At 38.7% G+C, this 19,001-nt stretch overlaps 1 protein-coding gene across 4 annotated transcripts in view; it reads left to right on the top strand.

Annotated features, from left to right (window-relative positions):
* Positions 1 to 19,001, top strand: part of MACROD2 (mono-ADP ribosylhydrolase 2) — a 1,919,734-nt gene that overhangs the window by 1,320,105 nt on the left and 580,628 nt on the right. The window lies entirely within an intron of this gene.

The raw sequence follows: 19,001 nt of genomic DNA, 5'->3' as shown, positions 1-19,001 counted from the left end.
AGATGGTTTATTTAGAATGTGTCCTTACTATGGGCACTGATATGAGCACGTGTACCTAATATGAGCATATATCTGAGGCCAGTTTTCCCAAAAAGGCACATGGTAACTAGCTGACTGCATGTAATTAATTTTGGAGGTGATGCTAGGACCTCCTGAAAGGGGAATGGAGAAGTAATAAAGGGGAGAGCAGAAAGCCAACACAGGTGCTTTGTTGAACATAACGTAACATAGGTTACTCCTATGGCAAGTAGGGCTCAATACTATGAGATCCTCTGATAGACTGCATGGAGCCAATCCCAGAACTGTCCCACCCGATATCCATCACCTTCCTTTCATCACCCATCCATGACCAGAGAGTCCCAGGAACTAGCAATGAGAAGGCACTGGTGTGCATAGGAACTTGAACTTCAGGAGGCTGTGGGTGGAGCATCCACAGCATCTGCTACACACCAACTTAGAAAAATAGCTAAGACTGGTTGAGCTGAGGAAACAAACACAGGTGCAGCCTCAGAACTGGGGATATTTAACTGGCTGTTAATACCTGGCCCACTTGTTTTCTGTTTTGGTCTGGGTCAGTTCTTCTGTAGCCTCCTCATTCTTTCCTTAAAAAAAAAAAATAGTATTCTTTCCTTTTGATTTCTCTGAAAGAATAAAAATAAGGAAACATAACTGGGAAATAATATTTACAAGCAAGACAAAATTCTTAGCTACCTGACATGAAGGAATGTAGTAGAAGAAAAAGTTTCAGCCACACCAGAGCCTTCTCCTAGTCCCATCGCCCGAGTAGAACTGCTGAAGTTCTGTAGCTTTTCTATACTTGCTGCCACCAAATGGATCTTGGCAGGAGAAATATACTGTATGGTAGCATTAGTTTTTGAGCTGATAGTGTATTGTATAAATACATTGAAGAAAAAAAAAACCTTATCATATCTCCCTTGTGTTAATAGATTCCCTTCTTTGGTTGTATTTGGGGAACACTGGCTATCTCATACACCCACCTGAGTCAGTCAGAACACCTCCTATCTCATACATCTCCAGTACACTGACCCACCTTTGTTACTATGTTTCTGCCCATAACTTTCAACTCCATCAACAATCATCAAGATCACTTGTCAGCCTCTAATAGTCAAACTATTAGGCAAATACTATAAGGAGTGAAAAATAGTTTAAAATGTTCTACTGATATCTCACAGCTATATCTATGTGATATCTGTGTTACAAATATAAGCAGTTATCAGGTTGACTTCTGTCATATATACTAACATCCATTAGCAAGCAGTCATACAAATAGTCATCTAGTCTTATCCTGCAAAGGTAGTGATGCTCCTCTATCTGCAGGCACTACAACAAACATCTTACAGGAAAAGTTCATTCTGAATAGTCAGTCCTCTTAGCAGGTCAGGTTGTTGTCCTGGAGTTGTCCATCCAGTGCATAGTTGTACTGTCAGAGCTGTGAACCTCAGCTCAGCTCTCAGGATCTTAGGTGGCTAAGCTTTCCTGAATCTGTAGATTCTCACACATCTCCCACACAGAGGAGACAGGGACTGGACAGTCTCTCTAGCCAGCTATACATCTTGAACACCTCTCATTTCACTAATAAGGAATTACTTCTAATATCTCATTTGCTTGTTAACTTATCCTCTGCTATCGGATAATAATGATTTGTTTATATGTTGGTGTAGTCATCTCTGGAGGGTGAATAACTGATTAGGGTACTTCATCTTAGCCAGTTGTCTCCAGGGTGTATACTTAGATGTACACACACATACACATTTTTAAAAGCCCTATCATAACCAAGAACAATATTCTAAGACAACAGAAACTCTTCGGAAACCATTATATCTCTTTCTTAGCAAAATATTTCATTAATTTGAAATTTCCTTTTGTCCTTAGTCTGAAATTTTGGTAAAGAAAATCTTAATATTCTTCACATACAGTATTGATGCTTTTACCTTGTTAAAGGACTAACTTTAGGAATTTGCCAGAACCGATTTTGTCTGTTAATGAAAAAAAAAAAAAATCAGATTTTGAAAATCCTGTTCCATATCCCCTTATCTCATCCCCCTTCTCAGGTAAGTTTTGAAAGGCTGCATCCTGCTATGGATTTTTCATTAAATTTTCTCATAGGTCTCTGAAAGTATAAGACGAAACTATGATTGCATGGGTTTGAATAAATCTCACAGAAAACAGTGATTTCCTCCAACCTCATACATTTAGCCTAATAAGTTGGTATTAAAACTGCCCCCAAATCACTTGGTTAGTGCTTCATACTGTGCCTAAAAATGGTGATGACTTCATGCTTTGACTACAATTGAGTTTTGAGAGTCCACATGGAGCTAGGAGAAAAATATGACTGAATGGGAAATACCAATGTTTTCTTACAAGCTTATCCTTCATTTTCTGACTCATAAAGCTTCTGTACTATTCGCTGAAGTAGAATTCCAGTCTGCAGGAAGATGTGCGCAAAGGGCTTAATTCTATGTCCTATAGGTATCATGGAAATGGAATTGGAAGTGTCGGGGGATCCCTGGGTGGCGCAGCGGTTTGGCGCCTGCCTTTGACCCAGGGCGCGATCCTGGAGACCCGGGATCGAATCCCATATCGGGCTCCCGATGCATGGAGCCTGCTTCTCCCTCTGCCTGTGTCTCTGCCTCTCTCTCTCTCTCTCTGACTATCATAGGTAAATAAATAAAAAAAAAAAAAAAAAAAAAAAAGGAAGTGTCTCCTCAGGCTGTAGCTAGCTATTCCTACACCTTTTGACACACCTGTGGCTGTGTGGAGACTCTTAGCACCTTCGACCACTCTCCTTCCTGCCTCCTCCATTGCTCCCAATGCTCACTACCTAGTGCCTGAAAAGTCTAGATGCTAAATCAATGGTAATTAGTTTCTCATTGTATCTCCAAAGGTGCAACTGCTATTGGAAAAGAGCTGTAAAAATATTAGTTGTTGCTCCCAGTTACAGCCTCAAAATACCCTATAATTTTATTTATGTTAATGAGGCAAATGATGATTAGAATAGAGGTTAAGCAAAGTCAAGGGGATTTAATTTTGCATGTGTACTATTGAAAAGAAAAAGTTGAAAGGGGGCCAGGGGCAGGGAGGAGAGATCAAGAAGGAACAAAGTTCAACCCATGTAATAGAGTTAGTTAATATCCTTAAGTGTTGCCTTTAAATCACACCATTTCTTGTCAATCAGTAATAATGTAGTAACTAAAACCTCAAAGTGTATGGGCTAAGTGAACCAAACATTGGCAGAATGTTGGTTAAAGAAAACCCTTGTCTAAAATGACTCCCATTATGAGTGATTTATCTAGATACTTGTATCAGTTTTCCAAGCTTGTGGAGCCTCTGCAAACCCAGACTGTTTTCCACCTGGAAATTGACAGTTCTCTTGAGATCTTAGCACAGATACTGTACCATATAAATTATTAAGAAAACTAGGATAAAATTTTAGGCCTCTTAAAGACAGAAAATGGACCCACTGAGGTTTCCTCTGATCAGTCATTTCTTCTGAGAAGCTTAGGAATTATTATGTCTAATGACTTTGCTGGTGATTCTGGTCTATGTAATTAAGATCCAAATATAACTCTATGTTCATTCTACAACTAAATTTCTTATCTGGACAAATGACCCATTTATGAAAGCTCATAAAGTATTGTAGGCAAGTCATTACATACTTAAAAATCTCCCTAATAAAATGTCCCCAAAGATGTTGATATCTGCATTGCTAATAATTTTCCAAAAATACCCTTTAACATAAGTAACTAGAAAATGCTGTATGTTATTATTCAAGAAGAGAAAAATAGAATAAAGATCCATAATTATAAATAAGTACCTTTCCTTGATTTCATCTAGTGAACATATTAGCATTTTTCTTCTATCATTTCAATTCCCAGATGTGATAGCAGAGTCACCATTACATCAACATAATCTTGCAAGCTTGTGTATTCACTGCAGAATGCAAAATGTCATGACATTTCTTATAGAAATATGAAACCTTTTTTTTCAAGTTTTGCTATACATCAAAGGTGAATGAAAATGAGTCTCAGGATTCCAAGGCACATCAGAATTCTGAATGGAAGGACTGGAGTGGCCAGAATAAGGGAAATATACCATAACTAAAGGAAACAGAAACTTTTGTCTTTCCTTTACTTTATTAACTTCTCTACAGTTATTGATTAGGAGCTCCAGTCCTATGAAAATGGTACAATGTGCCTCGTTAAGGATGACTCCATCACACCAAATCAAAAACAAGAGAAGAGTGGAGGTGGAGATAGTAAAAAGGTAGGAAATATTGCACAAGGGAAAACATTTATATGTAGTTGGGAAGGATATTAAATACTGGGTTGGAATTTCAGAGATTATTTAATGGAGTTTAAAAAAATCAGTGGTCTTATAAAATGGGTGATTTATATTTCAATTTAAAGGAAGAACACAGAAATGTATATGTATATGGGGTTTTCTTTTTAGTCCTTAATAATCTATGCCTTCTAAGTATGATCAAGTTCTTGAAAGTTTCTCAGATTATTGAATTATAGTTTTTAGAGCAGAAGTAGTTCTCAGAAATTACTCTGTAGGGCTTTCCTCCCATTCCAGAAAAAAATACATGTGAAATTTTGACAAGAGGGGATACCTCAGCTTTTGTCTCAGCCAGAAAATTTTAAAAAGCACGTGACTTACTACTTGACCTCTGCCTCACCAGGTAGCCTGTTCACAACTATTTTTGTATATACATGTGGTTCATACCAAAAGATTAACCTAAGTCTGTCACTTAGTATAGTAATTGGAGACATCATGAGAAGCTACTTTAAGCCTTACTTAAAGCTATGAATACTGAGGGATTTTTCTAAATTACAAAGGAATATATATATATATAATATTATCATATTAATATGTATATGCACATATATATATATATATTTAAATTCTGAGCGCTACTTGAAGTTGCCGGTTGCTTGCATCATAAACTTTACGGATATAAGGATCAACATGAGCAGAGACATCAGAATTGGGAAAGTTTTGAGAGTAGTAGTTTTAACTCTCGTTACTTAGAGTCCAAAGATCAGCAGCATTAGTATCATCTGGGAGTTTGTTACAAATGCAGAAACTAAGAGCTCAACCCGGACCTACTGAAACAGAATCTGCCTTTTAACAAGATCTCTGCTTGCCTACACATTAATGTTTGAGAACTATTCTAGTCTAAATACCTGGAATACATTGACTGTGGATCTAGAAGTGACATGTGCAGATAGAAACAGATAAAATAGTCCCACTTGGAAACAGTTGAGACTGAGGTTGACATTTCATGTGAGCAGAAGGGCAAGGTTATTTGTCATGATGAAAGGAGGCAGGTGTTGAAACAGAGCATTTTTGTGGGAAAGTACAGGTGTGGAGGGAAGAGCATTGGCTTCATCATCTGCCCTCTTCTGGATTGTTATTGATTTCTGTGTAGTTTTGGAAGCTCTGCCACTTTGGGTATCCCTGTGTTAAGTGGAACGATAATTTCCTCCCAGGATTCCCCAGGTTGAAATTCATCCAACATTATCTTGAAAGGTAGAATTTGAAGTGATATTATGTTCTAGCCACTTGCTACTGTAAATGTACCCAGATCAACAATATTAGCATCATCTGGGAGACTGTTAGAAACCTATAATCTCAGCCTGCCCCAGATCTACCTAATCAGAATTTGCATTTGAGCAAGATGCTCAGATGAGTAGATGCACATTGAAGTTTGAGAAGCAGTGGTCCATTCGCTTTCTGAGTCAGTGGTGAGTCTTATCAGGAATAGTAGGGAGGGTAGTTGGAGCAGATAATGACCAAGGGCAATTGCACCTGTAGGATACCTATACTTTTAGCTGAACACTAAAAACCAGTATGGCAGTGTGAAGCATGGCCAAAAAGGATCGTTTATAGCTTCTGCAGCTAGGTATGGGCTAGACATCTCACGATGAAATGTTGGTTGAAAAAAAAATGGAGGAAGCTTGGATAGCTCTTTGGAACTTACGGGAGATAAATCTCTAACGTAGAATTCTTGCCTAATTACTGGTTTCTTACTGTGTCCTCAAAAACCTTCCTCAATTACATCAAGTGACATCGGTTATATTAATGTAACTATTATTTTCCATGTTGAGGCTGTATCCCACTTTCAGAGAATCCCATAAAGAAGGAACAGCAACATGGAGGGAGAGGGAAAAGCAGTGGGCTGATAATCCTTTCACACACTTGAAAGGAATATAATGCTTGGCTGTAATAAGTTTCATCTGAGACAGAGTTACAACCTGTTATGGATGGTTTTTATTTTGTTTGTCTTTAATCAAGATGCAACTGTGAGACTGTGGTTAAAAACTAAATCCTTCACTTTGCGAGATTAAACTTTAAATGAAGTCAAAGTCTAGCAGAGCTGATGGTAGCTAAAACGTATTCATCTCTAGATCAAGTACTAGTTCCATCCATCCATTCATCCATTTATCGATCTATCCTTCCATCTTACTATCTTTTCTCCCATCCATCCATGCATTAATGCATGCATGACCTTCTCGTTGACTCTCTCAGTGCATACATTAGATTAACTCCCTAAAAGTAGAAAGACATTTAGTTTTAACTACTTCTTAGTGAATAATGCATGTGTCACATTCTGTAAAATTTGGTCTGCTCATCCTGATGGTTTGTTCATCTCCCAGTGCTGGAGCCAACTGCGTACCCAACTGTGTAGACATTGACCCTCAGTGTGTACTTTGGAAGCCAGCTGCCTGCTTCCTTTCTTGTGGTTCTGGCAGAATTCTGGTTGGATTAATGCAGTGATTCCTGGGAAATGTATACAAATAACTCACATCCTGGGGCCTGAACTGACAGATATCTTCTTGCAGACTGGCTGCTCCAGTCTTTTTCTTTTTGCTCATTTTCATAATAGACTCCAGTTGATAAAACTCTTCACAGTGATTGATGGCCCGCAAAGCACAGCCATTTGCAGGCCATGAGTAGCAATTCTTGAACTTGGGAAATATGACTACGATCAATTTCCTTTTCCTTTTCCTTTTCCTTTCTTGCTTTCCTTTATTTTAGTTATTCCTACAGGGTGTGTCCTTTAGACACCTCTTTCTTAGTCATTATCCCCTAATTAATTCCCTTGTTAAAAATAAAGTGTGCATTAGGCTTGACTAATGTCTTCCTTTGTGACTATGGAAAGAAGAATTTATTACCTTTACATATTGACTCAAGCTGAATAATCACAACTCATTTTATTTAAAACCCTATTCTTTACAAACCACACTGTAGTATAGGTCCAGAGCAACTGCCACTAGAATCTCACCTGACTCCCATAAATATGAAATGGAATCAACTGTTTGCATATAATTGACTTAAGAAGTAGCTGTATTCATATGGAAAAACATCTCTTTTTCTATGTGATGTTTTTAAGATCCCACCATGAAATTATGGGAGGGCTGAAATGAAATGGCTCAATTTGTGCAGAGAACATGCTGACACTGTGAGAGATGGAACAGAGGTGTCAAAAAGGTCTGCAAGAATAAAGCTTACATATGTGTTGGTAATCTGGCGATCTGCTCACTCTCCAATTGTGTGGTCTGTGACAGATTAATAGGCATAGACAGGAAAGGACCTCAGCTCATTTTTGTGGGAGAGAGTCTGTGCTGGATTGGAAGTGGATGCAGGCTGGGTGACAATGGTCTGGTGGAGCAGTGGGAAAACACCACCTTGGGTAGAATAGAATAACATAGTGGTTTTCAAAGTATCCTGATCTTCTGTTATCTGAATAGAGCATTGGTTCTAACTTGTCCTTATCTAGAGTTACCCTGTTATGCTAATTTCAGTTTGACAGCAGATTTAAGAGGGAAGATATGGTGGCTAGGCCTAGAAGGGTTTTCATACTGTATTCATGCTGATAAAGTGTTCTCATTTCTAACCAGTCTTTTCTCAAGCATTGAGCATGCTCAGGATGGACCCTTTCTGGTGTCCACCTTCCTTCTTCAACCCTGACCTTACCGACTCTATTCTGCAGCAGGAAGTGCTTAGAATTTTGCGTCAAGAACATCAGGACTTTTGTCAAGGCTTTTCCTGTTGGCCACTGCATGACTTTGGGAAGATCACTCAGTCCATCTGACGAGAGTAATAATAATGCCTCCTCTGAGTCTTACGTGGTTATTATGAGAGACAGCAGGGCCCATGTGAAAATATCCTGGAAGCTTTAGAATTTCTTAGGTGGTATGTGTATTCCTATTTATTTTATTAAGCCATAGGGAAACAGAAACCTGATAGATAGCTGAAGCTCCTGGATACCTTGGTATTCTGTCTGTGTCTATGGTCTTTCAGTAAATATTTGTTGAATGTGTATTCTCTCCCTTCTTTCTAAAAAGTGGTTTGGTTTGTTAGCAGACCACTAGTGAGGCTGGGATGGAGATGTGAGACTGGTGGGCTGGGAAATGTTTGAGTTACTCTATCTATATAGTGCCTAGACCATAGACTAGAAAAATATCACCTCACCAACCAAGTGTGTTGAGGATTTTGGACTGTTCCTCTACGAGAACATACGTGTTTGTTGTTTTGTGGTTATTTGTTTTTAATGGGTTTTCTTAATGTTTCTCTTCAAGTCAGATCTTCAGCTTTCTAATCAAGAGTGATATTAAGATTTAACACACTATTAAGAGAAGCCAGGGACTGACTCAAAACCATGAGTGGATGATAACCCTTACCGGGATTTGTTTAACAAATCCAAGGGAAGGGCCTTGTACTCTGCATGGGACACAGAGTCCCAGGGTCACTACCTTCACCCTGTGTGATCACTTTCTGAATTTCCTCACAATTGTATGTCCCTGGCAGCCCCTCCTAGTCTGTGGGCTAGGTCTTAGTTCCTCAAGTCATTCACACTTTTGAGGATGTTCTTCCTTCCTGTGGCTTTATAGGATTTACTTGCTTTTTCTGCTCCCACTTACCAAGACTGACTGGGGATGAAAATGTGCTCTTTTTCCTTTGATATTCTCCCAAAATAATCTCCCTGGTCTATTTCATTTTCATAGTGTTACTGACAGTGGTATTAAGGCCAATAGATGCCATGGGTTGGCTCCCCAGAAGTAGAACTCCAAGACATAGACTCTGGGTGAGGATTTGGAGGAAAAGGGATGTATTGGGAAAATCCCCAAGAAAAATACAGGTAAGTTGTGAGACACTGGATGGGAAGGGTAGACACCAGGCCAAATCCCAGGTGAGTATAAAACCCAGTGATGGTAGGCTCCAGATGATGAAGGTCACACTCAACATTTTTCTCAGCAGGGTAAAGGTATGCTGGGCATTCATAGCTTCCCACACCCTGCCCATCAATCATAGGTTCAGGGTTAGCAACGGGATCTAATTTCCAGCCTCTGTGTTTTCCAAGAGCACAAAGGGGGTCTATGATAATCTCTGTGGGGTGGCGGGGGACCACACATGGTCCACATGGGAATTGAAAAGGATGGGACACAGATAGCACCCCTTACAGCCACACTAAGGAAAGCTCAAAGGTCCACAAGTCCTCTTGAACTCCTACCTAAGGCCTTAGACTTACAGTGCTCTGGTGCCTTAGTCCTGTGAGTATGTAATTCCTTGTCATTTCGGCCCCTTCTTCAGCTAGGAAAGCCTCTACCTGCAGGCACAGTTAGACCCTCGGCAGTGATTTGGAGCTGTGGGCCTTTCACACTCAAGTAGGTAATTTACCTCTCAGGGGGTCGGAAATGATGACTCTATTCTCAGCTTCCCCTGGCTCTGCCCAGGAAAGGTCACCTCAAAGCATTTCTACACATTCCTTACCCCTTGGTGCCAGGAGACAACATGTGCTTGATACATGTTCTTAATTATAAGGAAAATGGAGAGGGGATACTTACAAAATCAGAGGTAATTAGGTTTCTCAAAAGTCATCATTTTAGGGACATTTTGCTCCAGTAAGAATTTTCATACTGCACAAGTGTTTCGCTATTGATAAGAGGTTTTGGGGGGTTTTGTTTTTCTTTCTTAACCTCTGTTTCTTCCCTTTGCTTCTACATAAAGAGAGTTTACAGTTGTAGACTGTTTGGAACAAAATGAACATTTTTTGGGGTTCAGCAGGTTTATGGTGACCTGTTCTTGTTTTCACATGTTTTACAGTAAAACATTCTTACCAGTCACATGAGCAAGCTTGGGCAAAAGGCAAGCTTTTCTCCTTGCTGGTTCTGACATTTTGCATCCTAATAAATTCACAGTGGAAATAATCCAGCTGTCTTCTTGAAAAATATAAAGTTTGGAAGAGGACTGCTACTATTCATAGCTATGTAATAGTTTGTTTTATATTGTGAGGAGTTGTAGTTATAAACATGCAAGCAGCTGGCAATAAATGACTTTATGACAGCTATTTCCAAGGTATAATGAAGAAAACAAAAACAAAGTTATTGCTTATAATTATGGTGCCTGGGTGAGCTTGCACAATGTACTTCAAACACTTCACTGGCCAATTCCATGTGATCTCATTCACAGTCTCCTCTAAATGACCTTGGTCTTCAGGTTATTTAGCCTTGGAGATGGAAGTATTTGAAAGGGATTTGCATTTTCCAGTGCAATTTGTAAAGGAGACAGCATCCTTTTGCTCTATTCACCCATGTAATTAGGGGAAACATGGAATTAAGGACTCTTTTTTATTATTGAAGAGGTTTTACACTGGAGAAACAAATATGGGGGCAGTAGTTTGTCAATAGTTTCAAAAATTTCAATGTACTTTTCTTTTAACCCAGTGGTTAAACAAGTTAATTTCATTTCTAGAAATAGATCCTACCAGAATACTGTTAAGTACATATGCACTGACAATGAAAGATCTCTAAGATCTGGGACATGAAAAAAAAAAACAACAACAACAACAAAAAAACTACTCTCAAAACAAAACCTGCAATGCATGCTCTAATTTGTATGGGAAAGAATATATGACTATGTTTATATATGCCATCTAACTCAATTATTTATTCATTTAACCATTCGGCAGATATTTATTGAGTTCTGGTCCACGGTTTAGGTGCTGGTGATACAAGTAAAACAAAAGTCTTCTTTGGAGTTATATGCCAGTAGGAGGAATTGAAATTGAGGACACAAAGAACAAGCAAACAACTGTGGTGTAGGAGTCATAAAGGGATACAAAGTAGCCTAAGGGAATAGGGAATAATTTAGCTAGAGGCCAGAAAGAGCCTCTTTGAGGAAGTGACATTTGATCAGAGATCTAAAAGGAACATGTGCCAGGCTGTGGGGACAGCAAGGCCAAAGTCCCTGAAGCAGGACTGTGTTTTGTGTGTCTGGAGAACAAAAGGAGGCCAGTGTGGTTGCAACTCTGTGAGCAAAGGGAAAAGTGGACGAAGAGGAAAGGGAGAGGAAGCCAGAAGCCAGATCATTGGGCGCTGGAAGGCCATGGTCTTTATTTCAAGTTTTATTCAAAGTGTGGTGAGAAGCCAGTAGAGGACTGAGATCAGGAAAAAGACCCAATTTTATTTAGTCTTTAAAATGTAAATGCAGGGATCCCTGGGTGGCGCAGCAGTTTGGGGCCTGCCTTTGGCCCAGGGCGCGATCCTGGATACCCGGGATTGAATACCACGTCGGGCTCCTGGTGCATGGAGCCTGCTTCTCCCTCGGCCTGTGTCTCTGCCTCTCTCTCTCTCTCTCTCCCTCTCTCTCTCTCTGTGTGTGACTATCATTAAAAAAAAATGTAAATGCATGGAATGCAATGCTGCTCACCATACTATTGACCATGATGGACTTGCAGGAAACATATCCTAGTTGAGTCAGAGGAAGGAGGGAAGTAGCTGTAGGAGAAATTCTCAGGGCTGTCTGCCTACACCAGTCTTGTCTGAGCCTTTGGGAATGTGGTCATGAATGATTTGTATATTTAAGAAATATTAAAGGCAAAAAATAGGATCAGTTATTCCCTATGTAAAATAATAAATAAATCCCTTTGCTAGCATTCCTTTCTCTGACCTTGAACGAGTTTGCTTTCTTGGCTTATTAGTCCTCCATGTCTATTGAAAAGGGGTAATATGTTCTTTGTCACAGGATTGTTTGTGAGAATAAATCAGATAATATACATAGAGCTCTTGGCCCAGTGCTTGGCACATTACTCAAAACTAACTCAAAACTGACAGCCATCGTTGCTGCCGTGCTGTCGCCTCCCATGTTCAACGCTGTAAGGCATTCATGATGCTATGAAATTGCCTGTCTCTCTGTCAGCTTTCTCCTGAGCTATGTAGGAAAGGATAAGAGCCATTTGGTAGCATCATAGAATTAAATAGCTGAAAACACATCTAATCCAACTCTGCTCCTTTTATAGATGGAAAGACTGATGCACTGAGGAGATACACTGTTGGCTCTCAGATTTATAGATAATGAGTGACTCTGATCTCTTGCCTTCCAATTCAAATCTATATTTACTGCATCAATATTTTCCTAATTTTAAGCATTCACATTGAACTTCTAATATGATGATTATCTAATATTTTATTTTACTTATTTACTTTTTTATCTAATATTTTAATTGACTCTTTAAGTACTTTTATTTCCAAAGGAAACTTTATATCATCTCCTTAAATGGAAAACCAGCATTCCTACTTGTAAGTCATTACAGTAACCTAGAGTTTTAGCATAGTTATGCCATTGCTATTGCCACAATAATGCTGTGTAACAAAGTACCCCCAAAACTTAGTGACATAATAATAAGCATGTCTCCCTTGTTCACACACTTGTGGAATTACTGGAACACAGCTGCCCTGGGATGGTTTCATACTCTGCTTGTCCCTTAGCTTCAGGCTACATGAGGCAGGCCCTTTTCATGTCCTTCTTAAAGCCAGGAGTATAAAAGTTCAAGTCTAAATGTCATGTCTACTCTTATCCCATTGACCAAACAAAGTCATATGCTCAAGTCTATCATCAGTGATACAAGGAAAGTACATCTTCCCCTAATGGAAGAACTGTAAAATCACATTGTAAAGCATGTAGATAGTAGGAAGGATGAAGACTTGGGGCACCTGGGGAATCAGTAGTTGAGCATCTGCATTTAGCTCAAGTCATGATCCTGGGGTCCTGGAATCGAGTCCCACATCAGGATCCCCACAGGGAGCCTGCTTCTCCCTCTGCCTATGTCTCTGTCTCTCTCTGTGTGTCTCTCATTAATGAATAAATAGAGTCTTTAAAAAAAAAGAAGGAAGGATGAAGACTTGGCCAAAGTAATGGGGATATGGTGTATATCAAAATAATATGTAGATATTACATTGAAATGAGTAATAGCCATCTGTTTGCCACCGCAAAATATCTTGCAGACTCCTAGAGTGAGGCATATTATAGTTTGAGAAACACTCAAGTATTCTGCATTCTGGACAAAGGGACTATGGCACAACTCACTATCCTAATCCTGATAATCAAACATCTAAAGACAAAAAATCATACCTTGATGTTCATTATTTATAAGATGCTCATTTTCTCATATCCCATCTTCTTTGAAAATTGGATGCCTCATATACCCTGGGATATCTTACAGTCAAGCATAGTAGTGGTGAGTTTTTGCTGCCTGTACATGTATACACTTGGCTATAATTCCTGGTGGACTGACTGGGCAGCTGTAACTGTTTGCCTTTCAGCCAACCAATGAAATGAGAGCCATATGAGGGGGAAGTGTGTGTTTGGCTGTTGTCTGAAAACATTTTTTGGCAACAAAAAAGAAGCCAGCTTCAAAACTTGTAGATAAGGTATTAGAAGCTTGGAAGAGAAGTCCATAGTGGAGCTCTTGTGAAGAACTGGACTATCAACACCTCAGGATGAAACTATGGAATACTCTTACCTGTGACTTCATAGTGAAAAATGATTCAGAAGTACCAGACTCAGAATGTGGACTAGTTTTAGGAAAACCTAACCAATTTATCTCTTTTTAATCTATTCCCTAGAGCAAGAGGTGATTTAAGAAATTATGTAAATAAATCCAAAATAGCAATTTCAATTAAGTATACAATACAAATCCTAAAGGATAAGAAAACACGTTATATTTCAACTCATTGAGCTTCCTCTTTCTTAGTGGTACACAAAGTAGAACCAAATAATTGGGTTTCTTGCAATCAATAGCTTCCTCCGTGAAATGGGATATATAATTAAAAACAGTTAAATGGTAGGTATATCAGGTAGCATGCTTTTGCTTGCAAATAATGGAAAATCTAACTAAAACTGACTGAACAAGAAGGAAAGTGTGGGCTCAGCAATTGAAAGATTCTTGAGACTGCAGCACTTTACAGTTAATTTACACCAACAGCTCACTGATGTCAGAACTTTCCATCTCTCTCTACTTTTGGCTAAGGGGGATGTGTGCTACTTACTTAGGTCAATCAACACCTTCCTGTGTAGCTGGGGAGAGAGGCAGTCCTCCCCAGCCAGCAAGGATATTGCATAAGCAATGGATAGATGGCAATGAACATGGATAAGGAAGAGAGAAAGAAATTCCCACTTTGTAGGAAAGCATGAACCAAGAATCAAGGGTCAGGGAAAAACAAAGGATGGTTATGATGTGGCTTAGGGCTTATTGTCTTGGTTTTGAGGCACTATTAGAATCAAGACAAAAAAGGTAGTGGGCAATTTCCTTCCTTGCCCTCAAATGGATGAGTAGAAATAGATATTCAAGAGGATGGGAGGCATAGTCTATAGCCCTAAGGATTTCAGTGTTTTTACAAAAGCATTTGAAACCAACATGCTGGGTTAAGGAAGTGTTTCCACTTATGGCTCAATCTATAATTTCACGAAAGAAAAATCCTTTTCCACTCTCCAAGTCAAATGATTAATTTTCCCCCAAGAGAGCAAGTGCATGTTGACTTGGAAAAATAAGCCTAAAATTCAAGTGTTATGAAGCAAGTTTCTGGTGGCTATATGCTGGGGTCTGATTAGCATGAAGACTTTTTGCTCCTGGGTCCTCTGGAAGGAGAAAATGGAGCCTTACAAATTAGGCTGGTGATGTCATTCCTCAAGTTCCACAGGTGACTGTTGAGTTGTGTGCACTTGAAACAAACCAGGCTAATTGGCCTACGTTTTGGTACAATCTATCATTCTTTCACAGGAGAGGATTTTTGTGGGAAGTAGTTATGTTAAATACAACTTTGAAATAAAGAAATCCCATGCTACTCACTTCTGGTGACACTATCAAAAATTTATTATAGCAAAGAACACAGACTATATACTGTAAAATCTCTTAGTTGAGCTCATTCGCTTATGCTTTCTTTCTCAACCTCTCTTTTTCTCTCTCCCCACCTCTTTCATTCCCTCCCTTATTCCCCCATGAATGAAAAGTGATTAATGGAGGAGATTTAGTTTGGATGAATTACATGCAAAGTTGTTTTACATAAAATGAACTTTTTCCATGATGTTGTAGTTCCATCTCTGCTTTATCATTGCTTTTTTGTTTGAATTAATACAATAATATTATCAAAGTCATCCTCCATTACACTACCATTTGCCTTTGCATTCAAGGCAGCTATGTCATTTTCAGATGTAGCTGTTTGTCCTTGTTAAAACAGACAAGGCAGTTGGTACATTCAGACTCAATTACTAAGTTGCGTGATTAATTCCAAGATATTGCTGGGAGGTGAAGCAAATGAAAGTTGCCATTAACTGTTCAGTGTGTCTCTTCTGGTAGATCTAATGTGGAAAAGACTCCTATAACTTGCCCTAAGAGGGAAGCAGAGTGTCGTTAGATCAGTTCCCCAGGAGGCAGACTCTGAGACAGAGATTAGGGTGCAAGATGCTTATTTAGGATTTTGGGATCCACACCTGGAGAAGAGAGAGGAGGGAAGCAGGAGTGAGGAGGGAAAAATGAGTTCTGGAGCTGGCAGGGCCCTTCAGTGTTGCACTGAAGCAAGCTGAAATGAGCCCAGGCCTTTCTGCTTTATATTAATTAGTCTTTGGATACGGATTTCCCTGGGAAGGGTCATAATGACTGTGAATGGAGTAGCTCTTTGTGTCTGAGGCAATCCTTGAAAAGGTTGATAATTGGAGACTGTTGACAGCACTGCTGGGATTTAGGTCCCAGATTCTAGGGCAATTGTCCTCAACCAGGGATGACTTTGCCCCCTAGGGGATATTTGACAATGCCTAGGCATATAGCTTTATCGTCACAACCAAGGTGATACCACTGGCATCAAGTGGATCGAGTCCAGGGATGCTGCCAACCATCTCACCATGCACCGCACAGCCCCCATTAACAAAGAATTATCTGGTCCAGAATATCAATAGTGCCAAGATTGGGAAGCTCTGCTGTAGGGCAGCAATTCTCCCTTGAGTTTGTTGGGCATCTCAGTGCCACTTCAAGAATCATCACAAATCAAGCTATTGCTACCTGTCAGACACCCTGTCCTGTGATCCTTATTCCTCCTAAACCTCCCACAGACCCTTTTTTGCTGAGCCTCTTTTTTTCATTAGTTTCCTTACTAATGATGAAACAGATGACCAGGGAAGGTCAGTAAACTACCCAACATGGTGAACTGGAAAGATATCCAGATGGGATTTAAAGGGGGCTTGGCTTGTTTGTCGAAAACATCATGGCGTCTCTGGTCTCTGCTGGATGGCTCAAGGCAGCAGTTTCTAACCTCTCTCTCTCTGTTGCAAACACAAGACGGGTGATGTTTATGTGCTCAGTTCACTCCATGGGCTGAGCTTCCCTCTACTTCATTTAAAAGGCACAGCAGAATGTGAATGAGCATGGCAAAAATAACAGGGATGACCCTGCATCCTCTCTAATTTCTATTTGTGTTTTTAAATAAGGCCATTCCTGAACTCTGAGCCTTTTCTATCAGTAACAAATTGCTTACAGTAAGCTTGCAGCTGGCTTTCACACGGGCAGAATGGCCTGTCAATTGTCTTGGTGAATGTCTTTAAAAAGACTAGAGTATTTCCAGGAGAATGTGCTTCATGCTATCTCTTCATGGTTCTGTGTTCTTGGATGTATTGAATCATTCAAAAACACTCTTCACATCTTATTGGCACCTCCAGAGCCCAAGGAATCAAAAAATGAAAAAATGAACTCGTTAATTTGGTTAAAAAGTGGCTCCTAAAAAAAAAAAAAAAGTGGCTCCTGTTCCATTTCAAAAACTGTTCTATTTTCTTGTTAAAAACAGTAGTATTTACTAGTAAAGGAACAGAAAAAAGAAATCTATCACTTTGCAGACATATAGATGAGTTTTATAGATGTGGTTTAACAGAGTCCACTATTACTCTTTCTACAACAAAATCACATAAATTGTGACTTTTTAAATAGGACATCATGTAAAGGGAATAAACATACAGTATATAAAAATGTTAAGGGATATAAAATGTAGTACACATTTAACTCAAAGATATAAAGAAAAAAATACAGACATTTCATCATTGTTGAGCTCAGTAATAATGTTTGTTATTACAGTAACCGCAGCTGCAGTGCTTGGATTCTGTAGCACATTATCAGTCACATTTTTTAAAAATTCCGTCATCAATTTCTATGGCACATTTCTATATGGTAAATGCTATCATCTTTATTTTCAACTGAAAAATAAAAAAGACAAGAAAGATGAAAATAACTTGATTAAATTTACACAGAGGTACATTGGCAGAGGACATTGCTATGCTCAGATCACATTCCACTGCTAGCCTAATTTAGAGAGCTAGCTATATATTCATATTTGTTCCTCGACTCTTTCAGTCAAATTCTTTACACATTGCTAGGTAAAATATGGGGTCTTAGTCTGGGCTGCTATAACAAACCTTGTAGACTGAGTGGCTTCAACGACAAACATTTATTTCTCACAGTTCTGGAGGCTGGGAAGTCTGAGATCAGTATACCTGCAGATCTGGGATTTGGTGAAGGCCCCTTTTCTGGTTTGCAGAGGGCTGTCTTCTCATTGTACCTTCAGGACGGGAAAAACGCAGAGTGCTAGCTCTCTTCCTTTTCTTATTAGAACTGGAGCCCTATCATGGGTTCTCCACCCTCCCACCAACTAGCTCCCAAAGACCCCATCTCCAGATTCCATCACATTAGGGCTTCAACATATAAATTTTGAAAGACACAAACATTCAGTCCATTGCATGTGGTTTAAGCAGTAGTTTGTCTGTAAATGTTTAAAAACTGACTCTAAAAAAAGGAGTATATATATATGTGTGTGTATATATATATATACATATACATATATATACACGTATTTTAAATTATACTGATAAAAAAATGTGTAGCACACAACTTACAAGTAAGAATAGAATATGCAATACCTTTTATTATAAATTCTATACTGCTTATTGATTCTTACATAAAGCTTCTGCAAATGTTATAAAAATTCCCTATCTCTAACCAACCCATGGTTTCAATTGACCCACAAGTATAATCCAATGTGAATATTGATTGATATTTTCAGGTTTTAAGTCACTAATGACATCACTTAATGTCTAGCTGGGATAGGAAGCTCAGTAGTAATGCCATTATATAGTGTTTATATTATATATAAATTTATAATTAATATATATTTATATATTATTTAACATATATTACATAAATGTATATACTATTTATATTATATATGATATACATTACTTATATTATATATTATATAAATGTATAATAGACCTAAGTCATCTCAAAAGCAAAGGCAATAGTAAAATGTGGCAAAATAATTAGGAGGGGGTGAAATAATTTCCATATATTTGTTTTAGATGTAACATTTCATTGCAGGCTTATATGATTGAATTTCTTAATTATAACTGTGTTTAATAGTTGATTCACAAAATTCCTGGAAATTTGACAGCTGTCTCTTTTGAACGGGTATGATTGCTGCTGATAAGTTTTCAGTTAATCAAATAGGCCCATATTCCACAGTATCTCCTGCTCCAACTGAGTGAACTTTAGAGGTCTGAGCATGTGAATAGAAGGCCTCCCATTATCAAGTAAATAGATGTTAAAATAGAAGATGTCAGGTTGGGCAGCTGTTCTTTTAAAATTTATTGTTATTTTTATG

The sequence above is a fragment of the Canis aureus genome, chromosome 26 (genome assembly GCF_053574225.1).
Source record: "Canis aureus isolate CA01 chromosome 26, VMU_Caureus_v.1.0, whole genome shotgun sequence".
Classification (NCBI taxonomy): Eukaryota; Metazoa; Chordata; class Mammalia; order Carnivora; family Canidae; genus Canis; species Canis aureus.
The sequence above is the reverse complement of the archived record's forward strand: the minus strand, read 5'-3'. Positions and strand labels throughout refer to the sequence as shown.